The sequence below is a fragment of the Bombina bombina genome, chromosome 3, assembly GCF_027579735.1.
Source record: "Bombina bombina isolate aBomBom1 chromosome 3, aBomBom1.pri, whole genome shotgun sequence".
In the NCBI taxonomy this organism is placed as follows: domain Eukaryota; kingdom Metazoa; phylum Chordata; class Amphibia; order Anura; family Bombinatoridae; genus Bombina; species Bombina bombina.
Genome location: NC_069501.1, coordinates 647,346,602 through 647,360,416, shown reverse-complemented (window position 1 = coordinate 647,360,416; position 13,815 = coordinate 647,346,602). Strand labels below are relative to the sequence as shown.

At 39.8% G+C, this 13,815-nt stretch overlaps 1 protein-coding gene across 1 annotated transcript in view; it reads left to right on the top strand.

Moving 5' to 3' along the window:
- The window catches only part of LOC128652465 (multidrug and toxin extrusion protein 1-like), a 191,073-nt gene that overhangs the window by 124,883 nt on the left and 52,375 nt on the right, over nucleotides 1-13,815 (top strand). The window lies entirely within an intron of this gene.

Here is a 13,815-nt window from a genome sequence, read left to right as displayed (position 1 = left end):
GCTGTATCACAAAGACATCCTTTATTGCATTAAAAAAGTCAAGAAACCAATGAGGGCTAAATACAACATATATCCAAAGAAAAATACATTAAAAACAGTGAAGAGCAGCACACATCCCCTCACACAGGATGCATTTCGGGTTGCCCCGTACTCACAGATGGTGGAGGCGGGTGCTCAGGTACCAATTATACTATAGTGAATTAAAACAACACCTGATGCTGATAAAACATTTCAAACATACTACTAATTTGAATAACGGCTTTCTTACATAGACATTATTACTTTCGTGATTGAGGTGCAATTAGACCTCATATATACATACTATGAATGTTGAAATTACTCAGAGCTGGCAGAATAATATAGTTAACATTATCAGCAGGGATAAAAGGGCGGACTGTTTACCTAGGTTATAAATGGAATACTCTATAATAACATTAGTGTGTTATATGTAAAATGCAAACTTCCAATATCAAAACTACACAAGACCTTTCTATTGTGTGTTATGGAATTAACGAAAAAGGAAAAGAAAAAATTTCCTAAGTTCTGTTAATAATAAATATTATATATTAGCAAACTTACATAGTCACTCCTGATGTTATTAACTTACTTGTTTTAGATAAGATTATAATATAACTGCTAGATCCTACATAAATGATTAGAAGCTAAAACTGTTTAGTTAGTAACCCAAAGAAATTTCAGTGTTTCTCTAAGTTTTACCCATGTAACCATACATGAGTAACAAAAATAAGGAAAGTTCAGATTATGTCACAGAGTATTGACTCTCATTGTGCCTCTTATTGTATATAAAATGATAGAGGTATACAGACAATAGTAGGGCTGAGACTAGCATTCCCAATGATTCATGATGTCATACATCGAATTGAAGCCCCTAGGATATCTAGTCTCCAACTTAAAGATCCAAAACGCCTCTCTACAATATAATTCCTTATCTCTATCTTCTCCTCTCTTGGGATGTTTGACTAACTCAATAGCTTGCCATCGTAGCGTGTCAACTGATTGCCCATGTTTATGTATGAAGTGTGTTGCTAAAGCTGAGCACTCTTTTTTGCAATGTATGTTGCTTAGATGTTCTCAAATGCGTGACCTTACCTCCCTAGTGGTAAGGCCTACATATTGCAATTTGCATTCAACACAAGAGATAAGGTAGACAATGTAGCACATGCTACAATTTATACATTGTGAGGTTTCAAATATTTCACCTGTTCTATAAGATTCAAAATGGGTACTAACCAAGATATTTTCACATGCTTTGCATCTTGAATTTCCACACTTAAAAGTGCCTTTATGTGTTAACCAACTGCTCCCAATATTGCGTTTAGGGAGTACTGTAGGAGAAAGGATGTTCCCCAAGGTAGTACTTTTTCTGTAAGAGAACCTATAGCCATGATCTACTATATGTTTAAGTTTAGTGTCTGCTAAGAGAATTGGTAGATGCCTCCTAACAATTTTACAAATATCAAAATATTGATCCCTATAATTAGTGACAAAAGTAAGTTTAGGTTTGCTGTTTTCCTTAGTACCAGTTCTACCGATTTTCTCCTTTAGGAGCTCTTGTCTGGGGATATTTTCTACTTCTTTCCTTAATTTAGAAATAGTTCTTATCTTATAACCCCTTTGCAATAAATCACTACCTAATCTCTCACATTCCTCAAAATAATCATCCTCATTAGAGCAATTCCTCTTCATACGGATAAATTGCTCTTTGGCAATTGCTCTTGCAGTATTTTTAGGGTGATTACTAGAACAATGCAAGAGATTATTCTTAGATATGGGTTTTCGGTAAGTCCGAGTTTCTATGTTGTTACTCATAATGTTTGCACTCAAAGTAACATCCAAGTAGTTAATCGTTGTATCATGAAACTTGTGGATCCCTATTTCATTTGTATTCAAGTGATTAAGAAAAAGGAGAGCTTCTTCGTGAGTAGCACTGCAAATCATAATAAGGTCATCAATAAATCTCTTATAGAGAGATATTGATGAACGGAACTGATTTCTATCTCCAAAGATATGGGACGCCTCCCACCAGCCAAGGAACAAGTTGGTGTAGGATGGCGCAAATTTGGCACCCATGGCTGTCCCACATCTTTGGAGATAGAATGAAGACTCAAACTCAAAATAATTATGCTCTCGTAAATAGCGCACAATTCCAACAAAATAGTCCACCTGATCAGAATCAAAGCTAGTCGCTGTGGTAAGAAAATATTTAATAGCCTCCAATCCCCATATCCATGGGGAATGGAAGAATATAGAGAAACAGCATCAATGGTGATCCAGCTGTGGGTCCCCTCCCATCTGAATTCAGAAAGCAAATTCAAGAGATGCTTCATATCTCTTAGGTAACTCCACAGCTGGACCACCATTGGTTGCAAAACACTATCAACCTATTCTGAGAGGGGCTCAAGGGCAGACCCTATTCCTGAAACAATAGGTCTGCCCTTAATGTCATCAAGAGACTTATGAAACTTGAGGAACATATGAAAATATGGAGTTTTAGGATGTTGGACACACAAGAATGTTGCTTTCTTTTGATCAATATAACCCTTTTCAATTTCGTCATCCACAAGTGACCATATCTGTTCCCGGATCTGATTTTTGGAATTACCTTGTATTTTAGTATATGTGTTCCTATCATTTAACTGACGCAAGGCTTCTGAAATATAGTCCTCTTTATTGAGAACAACTGTGGAGCCCCCCTTATCAGATTTCCTAATTACAATATGCTCATTGAATTTGAGTTCATCCAAGGCTTTTCTCTGAATGTTAGTAAGATTTTGTTTGTGCGGTCTCTGTCGTGAATGTAACAGAGTTAGTTCTTTTTCTATGCTTCTGTGGAACATTTCCAGCACATTCCCTCTGCTCTGTATAGGGTAAAAATTAGACTTGCCAATCATGGTATTCATTAGGGGTTGATTTGCTGGGCTAAGCTCCATAGAAGAGTGAATATTATCAGGGGTAATGAGATCTTCCAGATCTCTAACCGCACATATCTCATCAAAGTTTAATTCAGAATTCATTAGTGTGTTACTGCTATCCCTAGTTGGTAAAAAGTTATCAATATTGTCAGAAAAATGCCTTTTTAATGTTAAATTTCTGACAAAACCATTCAAATCTATAAGAGTATTAAATAGATTGGATTTACATGATGGAGCAAATCCTAGGCCTAGATTGAGTACTGCATATTGATCTTTTCTGTAAGTTCTACTCTTGAGACATTGATAACATTTCCCACAATCTCTATCTCCTTACCTTGTGAATTGACATATCTTACTTTATTTAATTTTTGTTGGTTCTTAATTGATATCTGTTTTTGCCTATTGAGCCTCTTCCTGACCCCCCCCCCCTTTGGGTCTTTGTTGGGGGGGGGGTAAAAAACCTGTTCCATACTGACATTACTTTCAATCTCTTCTGAGCAACCTCCCATTGCTAGTGGTTGTTTAGTACTCTCTGTTCTATTGCTAATATTAGAATATTTCTTAGCTGGATCTACCTGGGTGGCTTTGTTAAAAGCGCCTCTACCCTGCCCTTTAGTGGGTAAGCTTTAATTATGTCCTCTACCCCTATTAGTATGGGAGTATTGTGTATTCTCATGATAGCTGTTCTTGTTAGCTTTACTAATATTAGATTTCAAAATAGAGGGCCTATTATTAGCCAGTGTATAGTCTTGGTTAGATTTAATAGAGTTCAAGTTCTCTTCATCATTAGAAGCTCAATATCCTTGATCACTGTATAATTGTGGTTCTTCATCTCCCGACTCTGCTTCTGTATCAGAAAAGCACACTTTCTTATAGTGTTGTTTGTCTTCTTTTCCTTTTTCTTCTGTATCAGTGTTATCCCTATGTTTAGAGCGTTGTCTTGAGCGCCATCTTCTGGTTCTCCTGTTTCCTTGTCTATTCAGCTGGAATCTGTCCTTCCTTTTCCACACAAACACTTGGTTGTTAGAATAATCATCATAATCTCTGAGGTATTTGGAATGTTTAACCTCAATAATTTCCTTTTTAGTATCTTCTACCGTATTTTGTAGAATTTCATCCATCTCTTTGTAATCTGGATCATGAGCAAAAGTATCCAAAGACACCTGAAGGTTCAAAATTTTATCTCTTTTTGTGAGTTCTGCAGCTTTGAATTTGATGACCAATAATAATAGTTTGATGGAGCATTCTGCTAGGACGCTATTCCATTCCTTAATAAATTCTTCTTCTGTGACTTCAAATGTTGGATATTTATTTAGGCGGAGTCCCCTTGGTATCATATTTAAATGGTGCTATCTCTCCAAAGTCCATTTATCTATTTTGAATCTTGCTTCTTTTATCTTTAGATTTTCCATTTCAAGAAACAGATCCCCCAAGACTGACTGTGTCCTACTTGTAGAGAATATATTCTCCAACTCTTTATCAAAGGCTCTGTCTAATGAGTAATAGACTGTCATATTTCTTGTTTCCATATTGGCAGATATAATTGCAACAGTAACAGTATTTTAGTGTCCAAATGTTTTACTGTCAAACGTAATTATAACATGCTCTGTAGATAGGCGATTATAAAGGTGTAGATATTAATTAACTCATGTTGTATTTGATTAATTCATATATTACTTCCTTTGGTAGGAAATAATGCCACTCGTGGTATGTGTAAGCTGTATTTGCAAACTTGTAGCTTTACACTGTAATCAGTAAACGTAAAATAAAGCTGGGACAATTCTATTATGCGGTATCAGGCTTTTAGGGTGAAAATCCTGAACATGGATATACAAACACTGAATACACACACTCGAATCACAGCACTAGTGAATCACCACAAATAATGCCGTATGTATCACGGTATCACGGTATCCATCAACACAGTCACAACTTGAACAGAAGGCAATAATAAACAGCAGGTGCCAAAAAGTAATAAGAAACACCCACTTAACTTCCAGTGTAGTTCCTCATTTCCCGTCGGTTAGCCCAAAAACCTTGCGAGGATACACAAAACTGTGTTTTACTTCTCCGGCTAAACCGACCTCGGATGCGGCTCCGCTCCGACCTTGGATGCAGTGTACTCTCCACTCTCAATTCACTTCCGGAGTTAGACGCAGCAAGCCGGATCCTGTCCCATCTGATGTCAAGCAGCCCAATAGCTATCCATAAGCAGAAACTCACAACAAACCTTGATGCTAGAACGGCTGTATAACAAAGACATACTTTATTGCGTTAAAAAGTCAAGAAACCAATGAGGGCTAAATACAACATATATCGAAAGAAAAATACATTAAAAACAGTGAAGAGCAGCACACATCCCCTCACACAGGACGCGTTTCGGGTTGCCCCGTACTCACAGATGGTGGAGGCGGGTGCTCAGGTACCAATTATACTATAGTGAATTAAAACAACACCTGATGCTGATAAAACATTTCAAACATACTACTAATTTGAATAACGGCTTTCTTACATAGACATTATTACTTTCGTGATTGACGTGCAATTAGAACTCATATATACATACTATGAATGTTGAAATTACTCGGAGCTGGTAGAATAATATAGTTAACATTATCAGCAGGGATAAAAGGGCGGACTGTTTACCTAGGTTATAAATGGAATACTCTATAATAACATTAGTGAGTTATATGTAAAATGCAAACTTCCAATATCAAAACTACACAAGACCTTTCTATTGTGTGTTATGAAATTAATGAAAATGGAAAAGAAAAAATTTCCTAAGTTTTGTTAATAATAAATATTATATATTAGCATACTTACATAGTCACTCCTGATGTTATTAACTTACTTGTTTTAGATAAGATTATAATATAACTGTTAGATCCTACATAAATGATTAGAAGCTAAAACTGTTTAGTTAGTAACCCAAAGAAATTTCAGTGTTTCTTTAAGTTTTACCCATGTAACCATACATGAGTAACAAAAATAAGGAAAGTTCAGATTATGTCACAGAGTATTGACTCTCAATGTGCCTCTTATCGTATGTAAAATGATAGAGGTATACAGACGATACTAGGGCTGAGACTAGCGTTCCCAATTATTCATGATGTCATACATCGAATTGAAGCCCCTAGGATATCTAGTCTCCAACTTAAAGATCCAAAACGCCTCTCTATGATATAATTCCTTATATCTATCTCCTCCTCTCTTGGGATGTTTGACTAACTCAATAGCTTGCCATTGTAGCGTGTCAACTGATTGCCCATGTTTATGTATGAAGTGTGTTGCTTAAGCTGAGCACTCTTTTTTTTTTTAGTCAAGTCTATGTTATAATGGGCCCATACTTGCGGAGATTTAGAAAAAAATCATTCGGAGAGAATGAGATACAATAGGTTACAACTTCTTAATGGGGATATGAGTTGATAATAGGTCTAACCTTCAGATCTGTATAAGTTGTTAAGAGATTATAGAATTGCCCTAACTCTCAAGTCTATAAGTTTTATAGATTCTGTTGAGATGTGTATCACACTGCAATAAGGTAATACGCAGATTCACAGAGAGAATGGGTGAGATTACGAACTTGTCAATATACCTAATGGGTTTTCACATCCATCCCCAGATCTCCTAGACTGGAAGAAAAGGAGATAAATCCAATTCTGAGTTTAGTCCATTCGGGAATAGGGTGTCCATATAGTAAATCAACTCTGCTTCTTTACAAAGTAGTTTTAATTGAAAATCCCATATATATATTAAATTACAAGTGCATTTGAGCATGTAGACCACTCCTTTTTGTGTACACCTAATTGTGTCCTTTATGATTAATTATTTGCCTGTGTTTGGAATTTTGAATTTTTTTAAGCTTTGAGCTATATCTACAGGCCCTACATGTAAACCTTGGATAAAACCATTTCAGGTCATTCCCTGTTAAATCTACATCCTTCAGCTTCTTATCTATCCTTATAAATTCACTAGGGGCTAAATTTGACTTGAAGTTCTTAGCTCTTCTATAAACAATTTTGGGTACAGGGGTAATCTTATCTCCAATAATTGGATCAGATTTGACGAGATGCCAGTGTTTACTGATGATTTTTCTTACAACTTGATGGTCACTGCTATATTGTGTTATAAACGGGACATTGATTATATCCCTATTTTCAATATCCTTAAGTTTATTCCCCCTAATTAGGGTGTCTCTTTCTACCTTATCCGCTCTTTCTTTTGCTCTGTTAATATTATTTTGTTCATACCCCTTCCTTGAAATCTTTTCTCCAGGATAGAAACTTGAGTTTCATAATCACTAAAATTGGTACATTTTTTTTTAATCCTCAGAAATTGCCCAAATGGTATATTGGCAATCCATTTTTTTGAGTGGCAGCTATTGCCATGAATATAATTGTTGGAATCAACAGGTTTAAAAAAAAGTTTTAAGTTTAAATTTAAGTCCCTTGTTGTTTCTATTCATGTTATTAAACAATCTTACAAGCTCCAACTCACTTCCCTACCAGATAATAAGGATATCATCTATGATTTTTTTAAATAGGAGAAGATTTGCACCAGGCTCAACCAATGGGATGAAGCTTTCTTCCCAATAGCCCATAAACAGATTGGTGTAGTGTCAGGGTGCCAGGAATCAAACTGAGACGAGAAGTGCAAAAATAATCACACCTTTATTAATAGCAAAAAATAATAAAAAGTCCACAAGTCAAATAACAAGCCAGGAGTCAAAACCAGAGCTGGTACTCAGACGAGCCAAGTCAGGAGCCAAAGCGAATAGTCAGACGAGCTGGAATCAGGAACAAGGAAAACAGCAAAGTCAGGACCAAGCCAGGGATCAGGAACCAGGAAGGACGTCAGGCAGCCAGGTAATACACAGGAACTCTCACAAACAGGTCTGAGACAATGCAAAGGCAAAGCATACTGAACAGAGGACCTTTAAATAATAAGTGATGACATCACAATTCTGAGACTGCATCCTGTCTCACATGGATGATGCACACCAGTCTGGCCATAAAAGGAGGTGCAGGAAATGAGCAGCATCCCCCACAATGCACCATAGTCAGGAAGAGAGGTGAGTAAAATGGCTGCCAGCAGCACATGGCAAACAGGGAAAAAACCCTGACAGTACCCTCCCCTCAACGACCCCTCCCCTGTGGGAGGACAAAAGGCTTATTGGGGAAACGGGCATGGAAGGCATGGAGGAGGGCGGGAGCATGAACATCAGAGGAGGGAACCCAAGTACGCTCCTCCGGACCGTAGCCCCTCCAGTGAACCAAATACTATACACGGCCCCTGGACATACAAGAGTCAATAATGCCGCTGACCTCATACTCCTCATGGTTGTCAACAAAGATAGGACGGGGATGAGGCAACACAGAGGTAAACCAATTACAAACCAATGGTTTCAAGAGGGAGACAAGAAAAACATTGGAGATGCGCATAGCAGGAGGAAGGTCAAGAGTGTAGGCTACAGGATTAACCCGTCGGAGTATTTGAAAAGGACCAACATAACAGGGAGCCAATTTATTGGAAGGCACACGAAGGTTCAAGTTGCGGGAGGACAGCCAAACTCTCTCACCAACCTGGTAGGAAGGTGCGGGCAGACGCCTACGATCAGCCTAGAACTTTTGGCGCTGCATAGAACAATGAAGGCAATCCTGAATCTGCACCCACGTGGAACGGAGTTGCCAGAGATGCTCCTCCAAAGCCGGAATACCCTGAGACATGAATGAATCGGGCAACAAGGATGGTTAAAACCCATAATTTGCCATGAACAGGGATAACTTGGAGGAAGCATTAATAGCACTATTATGAGCAAACTCTGCCCAAGGTAACAGTTCAGACCAATTATTGTGGTGATCTGAGACATAGCAACGGAGGAACTGTTCCTTGATTAGACCGTTCCGCAGCCCCATTGGATTGAGGGTGATATGCCGAGGAGAAGGAAAGCTGGATCCCCATTTAAGCACAAAAGGAACGCCAAAATCTGGAGACAAACTGGCTACCCCGGTCTGACACTATCTCCTTGGGTAACCCATGTAAACGGAAGACCTCCCGGGCAAAAATTGAAGCAAGCTCCTGAGCGGTAGGCAGCTTCATCAAGGAAATGGAATGTGACATTTTAGAAAAACAGTCAACCACCATAAGGATAACAGTATTGCCATTGGAAACAGGGAGCTCGACAATAAAGTCCATGGAAAGATGTGTCCAAGGACGCTCACCATTAGCAATAGGTTGAAGAAGACCCACAGGAAGACATCGAGGAGTCTTATTCTGTGCACAAACCAAGCAGGAGGCAACATACGCAGCAACATCAGAATGAAGACCTGGCCACCAGAATTGTCGAGTGACAGACCAAATCATTTGGTTCTTGCCTGGGTGACCTGTGGCTTTAGGATAGTGGTAAGTGTGCAAAAGTTTAGTTTGTAAATTCTCAGGAACAAAACACTTACCACTAGGTTTCTCAGGAGGTGCATTGGTTTGTGCAGCCAGGATCTCCTCCCCCAATGGAGAAGTCAAATTAGTACGTATGGTAGCCAAAATATGGTCAGGAGGTATAACAGGAGAAGGTACAGACTCCTCCTTGGACAAAGGTGAAAATTGTCGAGAGAGGGCATCAGCCCTAACATTCTTACTACCAGGCAGGTAGGAGACCACATAATTAAACCGAGACAAAAATAGCGCCCACCTGGCCTGTCGGGGCGACAAACGTTTTGCTTCAGATAGGTAAGTTAAATTCTTGTGGTCAGTAAGAATGAGCACTGGCACGCTAGTACCCTCGAGAAGATGCCTCCATTCCTTAAGTGCCAAAATTATGGCCAGTAATTCCCTGTCGCCAATTTCATAATTGCACTCCGCTGGAGACAATTTCTTAGAGAAGAAACCACATGGATGCAAGGAACCGTCAGGCGTAGGACGTTGAGACAAGAGGGCACCTACTCCAGTCTCAGACGCATTGACCTCAAGAATGAAAGGCAGGACAGGGTTAGGATGAGTCAGAACTGGAGCGGCAGCAAAGGCAGTCTTAAGACTATCAAAGGCCTTAATGGCATTAGGTGACCAATTGAGTGGCTCTTTCTCTTTACGGGTCATGTCTGTGATAGGTTTGACCAAGGAAGAAATTTTTTTAATAAACTTTCTATAGTAATTGGCAAACCCCAAAAACGTTGAATAGACCAAATACCCACTGGGCAAGGCCACTGCAGAACTGCAGATAACTTGTCAGGTTCCATGGAGAACCCTGCACAAGAGATAACATAACCTAGGAAGGTTACTTGAGTCTGAGGGAACTCATATTTCTCGAGTTTACAAAATAGGCCGTTCTCACATAGTCTCTGAAGAACCCGTGTAACATCAGAACGATGAGCCTCAAATGTGGGTGAGTGTATGAGGATGTCGTCTAAGTACACCACAACACACTGTTGCAACATATCTCGTAGGACATCATTAATAAATTCCTGAAAAACAACAGGAGCATTACATGGGCCAAAGGGCATTACAAGGGCATTGTTTTCCATTCGTGGCCCTCCTTAATCCTAACGAGATTGTACGCTCCTCTCAAATCAAGTTTAGTAAAGACCGTAGCTCCCTTGAGGCGGTCAAAGAGTTCCGTAATGAGCGGAATAGGGTAAGCATTCTTAATGGTAAGACGATTAAGCCCCCTATAATCGATGCATGGTCTTAACTTGCCACCCTTTTTCTTCATAAAGAAGAAGCCAGCCCCTGCAGGAGAGCAGGATTTGCGGATGATCCCCCACGACAGAGCATCGGCAACATACTCCTCCATAGCACAATTCTCTGCAACAGACAGAGGGTAAACCCGGCCCTGAGGAGGAATGGCTCTGGGTTGCAGGTCTATGGCACAATCGTAAGAACGGTGAGGAGGCAACGTACCGGCACGCACCTTGTCAAAAACGTCTAGGAACTCTCAATACTCCTCTGGCAATTGAGATACCGAAGAAGTGCACAAGACTTTAACTGGTTTCCGAAGACAAGTGGAAATACGTTGCAGGGACCACGACAAAATTTCGGACCTGCACCAGTCGAGACTGGGATTATGCTTTTGGAGCCAAGGATAACCCAGAACAACCAGAAAATGCAGAGAGTTTATCACCTGGAACTGGAGGGTTTCAAAATGGAGAGCCCCAACAGCCATGGACAACGGAGCAGTTTCGTGAGTAATGAGAACGGGCTGAAGGGGCCTGCCATCAATGGCCTCAATAGCAAACGGAATGGACCGAGACAAAACAGGAATGGAGTGCTTTGATACAAAAGCACTGTCAATGAAATAGCCTGCAGCACCGGAGTCAACAAGAGCCTGAGTGACTATGGAGGAGTCCACCCAGGAAAGGACAACCGTGACCAAAGGTTTCTCCTTTAGCAGTTCCGGGGACGAGGATAAACCACCCAAGGTCTGCCCCCGACAGGACCTTAGGTGTGAGTGTTTCCCAGCCGTGTAGGACAAGACTTCAAAAGGTGGCCCTGTAGCCCACAATAGAGGCAGAGCCCCTCCCTCCTCCTTAAGGCCCTCTCCACCACGGAGAGGCACATGAATCCCAACTGCATCGGCTCAGCAGTACCTGGTGACTCAGGACCAGGAGGCATGAGAGGAGAGGGAGGCATGGGTGGGAATGAACACGTAGGAGACAACGGAACAGGAGGCTTCCGCAAGCGCTCCTTGAAAGAGGGCCTCTCTCTGAGTCTGATGTCAATTAGGATAAAAAAAGACACCAATGCCTCAAGATCCTCTGGTAAATCTCTGGCAGCAACTTCATCTTTAATCGCATCAGAGAGCCCATGAAAGAAGGCGCAACAAGGGCTTCATTGTTCCAACCTACGTACGGAACTCAATAGCATACTTAGCAACAGATCTTGTACCTTGCTGAATGGACATGAGTCGTTTAGCAGCAGAGGAGGAGTGAGTCGGAACATGAAATACCCTTCGAAAGGAGAACACAAATTCAGGGTAATTTGAAATCACAGGTTTATTAGTCTCCCACAAGGGATTAGCCCAGGCAAGAGCTGTGTCAGAGAGTAATGAGATGAGAAATCCCACCTTAGCTCTGTCAGAGGGAAATGCCTGAGGTAACATCTCAAAGTAAATGCCCACCTAGTCGAAAACCCTCTGCACTGAATAGGATTGCCTCCATAACGCTGAGGTAGAGGTGCAGAACCGGACATGCTCCTGGTAGGCATAGGTGCAGCAGCGGAATCAGGAGCAGCCATAACTTGCGGGACACTTTGGTCCAAATGTGCAGTGCGAGTCAGCAGGGTTTGCAGGGCTAGTGCAAATTGATCTAAGCGGTGATCCTGTACATCCATCCTGGAAATGATGGCAGGTAAAGGTGGATAATTAGCACCATCAGGATTCATGGCCTTTGTGTAATGTCAGGGTGCCAGGAATCAAACTGAGACGAGAAGTGCAAAAATATTCACACCTTTATTAATAGCAAAAAATAATAAAAAGTCCACAAGTCAAATACAAGGATGTCACATCACAGGTTGCTAAAATAATGTCTTTGTTAATAGTAATATCATTTAGTATCCTAAGTATATGATTAGAGTCTTTTATGTAAGATTCAAGGTTTCTCACATATTTTTGCAAGAACATGTCGACATATTTCCACGTTTATTTAGGATGATTTTGTCTTTACCCTTATTTAACAATTCAAGTAATTTCTTATAGAAACTATTTGTGGGATCGAGTTCAAGTTTTTTGTAGGTTTTTCTATCTCCCAGAAGTCTGCCAGCTACCTTGACATACTGTTCTCTGTCCATTATTACAATCCCTCCCTTGTCTGCAGGTTTTATAATTATTTTCTAATTTCTCTTTAAATTTTCATGTTGCTCTCTCTTTTCTTCTCAGATTATATTGTACTCTCTCAGTATTATTGTTCATCCTAAGATCTTTTAAGTACAGCCCTCTCAAATGTTTCTAAATTGCTGCCTTTGTCCTGGATGGGGTAACATTTTGACCTAGGTTTTAGATCAGTGTGTTTATATGACCTTGTACCATTAGAGCTTTCAGGGATGGGATATAGATTTCTCTCTATCAGATGTTTCACATAATATCTTTTCAATGTGAGCTTCCTTTAGAATTGTTTAACATTGATATGTGTCTCAACTTTGTAAAGCCTCGTAGTAGGCGCAAATGTCAATCCTAGACTAAGAACCCTTGATTCTTCTTCACTAAATTTAACACTACTAATATTAAAAATACCTTGATTTTCTCCCTCTATTTTGGTTCCTGTTCTAATCCTTCCTTCTCTCTTTCTTCAAACCCTCATTTTCATCTGTTCCCTCCTGTTCTCTCTATTCTGTCTTTCTCCATTAAGTCTCTTGATGTGCCCTCCTTGAGAGGGCTGTTGACTAAAAAAGTCTGCTCTTCATTTGTTAGGTCTCTAGTTCTGGGATCTAGGGGTAGAAATCTACTGTGTGTCTCTTTTTACCAATCATTGGTTCTTCTTTCAGTGTATTTGTTCCTAAATTGGCAATTATGTTGCTGTTTTCCATTATGAAAATGATCAGGTTTTTTATGTATATTTGAATATTGATCGTATCTATAGTTCTGTGCAGATCTTTCTTTAAACCTGGTATTAGAAGTAAAATCCCTATCATTAGTTCTAATGTTATCGTAATGTCTTCCTGTATACTGATTATCATACTGTCCCTCTTACTATCTATTATTGTCCCTTTCTCTATAGGGTTCATCTGTCTAATGCCAGTCATATTGACCTGATTCATATCTAGGACCTGTTGGCCTCTTATTCCATGTATTACCTTCATAAGGCCTACAATTTTGATGATAATAATTGGATTTTGTCCAATTAGGTCTATGTTGTCTTTGATCATGTGACATATCTATTTCTCTATTATTCCAATT